The following is a 4,427-nucleotide window of genomic DNA, read 5'->3' as shown; positions in this document are numbered from 1 at the left end:
CCGGTTCATTTGGTTCCTTGACAACATCATTCAACTCTTTTTCACTCCTTAATGTGATATCATAGCAGTGCTCCTTACCATCTCTTTTCAAATTAGTCTCTATATTGCTAGGCAAGGTTCCTTGTGGACGATTGTTAATTGTTGAAGCAGACTGACCCAACTGAATTTCCATATTCCGGATAGAAGTTGCTTGGCTATGTGTAGACATCCCATTTTTACATCCGCCTGATTAATCAACTCGTCAACCCGATTGCAATGATTCCCAATGATGGATGTTTATTTCAATGCTTTATTTTATTACGACATATGTTTCAGAAATCTGGATGAGGTATCTTGAACTGACAAAACTTTAGAAACCACACTACGCTAGAAAAATACGACCCCAAAAACATAGAAATCATCATCTTACAGACAAAAAGAAGCTTTCCGATAAAAATCACTAAAAATGATCAAATTATCAAAATACCCCTAACATCAAAACAACCCTAGAGCCTACGTTATGATTAGGAAAACTCATTAAAATACATAAATAACAAATCGAAATCAAATAAATCATTTCGCTAATTTTCACAGAATTTAACAAAATTACAAAAATGCCCCTCATAAAGTTCATGACCATTTCACACAAAAAATTTCATAAATGATACAAACTAATATTTCTATGAATTCTTACTAAAAATTGATTCTAAAACATCCTAGAACATTAAAAATCGACTTAAAACGTGAAAAGTCCTCTCTGGGGGTAAAACGGTAATTTCACAATTTTCATAATTAAAAATTTCAAAATTAATAAATAAAATATTAAATAATTAAAGTGAAACATTAATGAAATTAATTTAAAAATTGAAACTAAAAAAATCGATCAATCGGGCTCTTATGAAAAATTGTTGAGGATTCGTGAGATATTTCTTTAAGGACCCATCCATTTGGGGGTCCAAAGAATTAAAGATATAATAGAGGAGGGTTCTCCAAAAAATTAAAGTCAATGAAGCAAGACTAAGGTCAAGGTATTAAAGTCAATCAAGTGAGACTAAAGTCAAAATTAAAGTCAATTAAGCAAGACTAAAGTCAAGGTATTAAAGTCAATCAATTAAGACTAAAATCAAAATCTTAAAGTCAATTAAATAAAACCAAAAGTCAAAATCCTAATAGAGTTCTAATTAAATAATAACTCTATTTAATAGAGTTCTAATTAAAACACAACTCCACCTAAAACAATTCTAATTAAAACACAACTCTACCTAAAATAAGTCTAACTAAAACACAACTCTAATTAAACACTAATTCTATCTAAATCAACCCCTAAAAAATCTATAAATAGAGGTCCTCACACCCTATTTTATCAAATCATAAACCCTAAGAGAAGTAGGTCAAAAAGCCTTCTTAACCGCCTATAAACCTCAATTTTGAAGTCCCAACTCCTTACCTAACACTCATACCTTAATTTTAGCTCAAAAAACACCTAGAAGCCCTTCAAAAACACCCCAAAACCCATAAAAAAATTCGAAGAATTCAGATATAAGAAAGAGATACTTCAACTTGGAGATTAGAAATCAGATCCGGTGACAGAACGAAGTGAAGAATACTGTACAAGAAGTTGTTCTATCAGATCCGAGGGAAAAAAATCATTGCGTTTGAAAAAGGTAAGTATTTTTTATTTTTTTTATTGATTAGGTCTTTTTAGCAATGTAGTTCTATTTGAAAATTAGTAGAGACCGGCGTTTGCCGGGCGGGGTTGGTGCTTAACACCTTCCAACTCCGTAATGTGATCCCTGGACTTAGTTTCTTATTTTTCGTAGATTAGTTTCTTTTGCCTTTTAGAGTCAATTTTCAGTTCCTAGACCGTAATAACTAGGTGGCGACTTCCAAAGCTCAAGGGTCAAAAGTGGATCCGTGCACCCTACGGATTGAGGGCGCTTTCACTATGGAGTTGAGTTCTAGTCTCTGTCATGAACTGCTTAGTATCTATCATGAACTACTTAGAATCTATCATGAATTGATTAGTGTTTGTTCCCATATGATGTACTAGATCTTCCAAAGAAGGCTTCTTTTCTCTAAGGGGAGCTTGAGGATGAAAACCCGATTGAAACATGGGTTTTGTAGATGAAGAGGCTTCAACTTGATTGTTGTTACTCCAAGAGAAGTTCAGATGATTTTTCCAGCCCGAATTGTAGAAGTTAGAATATGGATTATTTTGTCTGTTATCAATAAAATTTAGAGACTCTAGATTATTAGGGCACATATTTCCTGAATGATTGTCTCCAAAAATCTCTCATATAACAGTAGGAGTTTGAATGACATAAACTCCAAATGAATTCAACTTCTTAAATAAAGAGGCCACTTGAGCAGTTAAAGCAGTAAAAGTATCTAATTCATGCACTCCTGCTGTTCTTCTTGGATTCATCCTCTCTGTATGGTACTCGAAGTTGTTAGAGGCCATCTCCTCTAATAAATTATACTCATCCTCAAATGTCTTCGTCATAAGAGATCCACCTGCTGTAGCATCAACAATTGATCTAATAGATCCAACCAACCCATTGTAAAAAATTTGGATGATCAACCACTCCGGTAGAGCATGATGAGGACATCTCCGAAGTAAATCTTTGTACCTCTCCCATGCTTCATAAAAAGATTCACTGTCCAACTGCAAGAAAGTAGTGATATCATTCCTCAACTTTGCAGTTTTTGACGGTGGAAAATATTTAGCAAGGAATTTTTTCGTCAAGTCATCCTAAGTGGTGATAGACTCTCTTGGTAATGAGTTCAACCAATTCTTCACCATGTCCCTCAATGAAAACGGAAATAGTCGCAACCGGATGGCATCATCATCAACACCGTTATACTTGAAAGTAGCACATATCTCTAGGAAATTGGCTAAATGTGCATTGGGATCTTCGACATATGAACCCCAAACTGAAATGCTTGTATCATCTGAATAGTAGCCGGCTTGAGTTCAAAATTATTGGCTTGTATCGTTGGATGACGAATACTAGTGTGAATCCCATCCACCAATGGAACAACATAGTCCCGCACAGACTTAGGACCTTCATTACCATTAGTTTGGTCGGCCATTGTATGGTGTTGAGAAGCTTCTCGCTTATTTTTTCTATTTCTTCGACAAGTTTTCTCAATCTCAAGATCAAAAGGAACAAGCTCCGAATTTCCCGTACTACGCATACACTAGCCAAATACCTACAAAAAAAATTTTGGTCTAAAATCAAATATGATTGAATTAATATTAATAAAAAGATTAATAAATTAGTCCCCGACAGCGGCGCAAAAAACTTGTTGTCTAAATTTACGCACGCAAGTATATGTATCGAAATAAGTAATAAAGTGATAAGAAATGATCGTTCCCACGGAGACTAAATACTAATCTATTGCTAATTATCAATTTATCTCACTCTAATTTTATCCAAACAAAAGTAAAAATAGGAATTAAAACTAAACAAAATAACTAACGAAGAAAATAAATTTGTAGATTTAAAATCAATGAGTGATAAAATCTAGGTTTATAATTTCTCCCAAACAATCCACTTAATTAGATTATCTTTCCTTCTATGATAAATTAAACCACTATAATTGTCACCCAAGAGCACTAAATTCTTTACAAGCCTCTGTTGATGGTCATGTAAAAATACCCTTCTAAACTAACTCCCTATATGTCTATGAGAATGAAATCAAGAAGAATTCATTAATAATAAGTTCTCATAAAGGATGCACACGCAACTTGAGTATATGTCTATCTCGAATTAGCGTATGTTACTCTATCTAGGTCATGAACACAAAACAACTCTGTCGATATTATGAAGGTTCATCGAATCAATTCAATCAATGGCCAGTTAATTAAATCACATTAAACATATGATAAAACAAACAATCACATGTGGAATCATAGAAGAAATAAATAAAACTAATGAAATATCATGAATAGGTTCCATTATAACCCTAGAATAGAAATTAGTTCATCATTGAAAAGAAAACAAAATCACAAAAGTATTCAGTCATTCTTAGAGATTACAAATATCAAGAGAAGAGATAAAATTCAGAAAGATAAAACTCAAAAGTCGAATATCCAGCTCTCATCCTCCTTCTCGATCTTGTGCCTCCAAGAAAAATCTAAAACTTTCGTCTCTGAATAAGGGTTAAACTTTTCTATTTATAGGTATGGAGTCATTAGGGTTTAAGAGTCCCAAAATCCGTCTTTAATTCAGTCACCACAAATTAACGTGTAAAGCTGGAAACATAAGCAGGCCATGACCTCCCAATATATCATGTCGTGGCTTGTATTTTCATATTTCTGTTGTGCAATTCTTGAATTCTCACCGCGACCTCGTTTTCTATCAAACAGCGGCTTGAAGACTTTTTAGCTTGTATGCTTAACTTTCTTTTTCCGAAAGTGAATCAATTTGGAGTCAGAATTTCTC

General features: G+C 33.6%; 1 non-coding gene across 1 annotated transcript; it reads left to right on the top strand.

Annotated features, from left to right (window-relative positions):
- Positions 1-2,570: 2,570 nt before the first annotated feature.
- On the top strand, positions 2,571-2,677 carry LOC147380703 (small nucleolar RNA R71). Its single transcript, XR_015175168.1, has one exon. It is a non-coding gene; the product is annotated as a small nucleolar RNA R71 (small nucleolar RNA).
- Positions 2,678-4,427: the final 1,750 nt, after the last annotated feature.

The sequence above is a fragment of the Akebia trifoliata genome, unplaced genomic scaffold (assembly GCF_017979445.1).
Source record: "Akebia trifoliata isolate Shusen 1 unplaced genomic scaffold, ASM1797944v1 Contig01087, whole genome shotgun sequence".
Taxonomy (NCBI): Eukaryota; Viridiplantae; Streptophyta; class Magnoliopsida; order Ranunculales; family Lardizabalaceae; genus Akebia; species Akebia trifoliata.
This window is presented reverse-complemented; position numbering and strand designations above follow the sequence as displayed.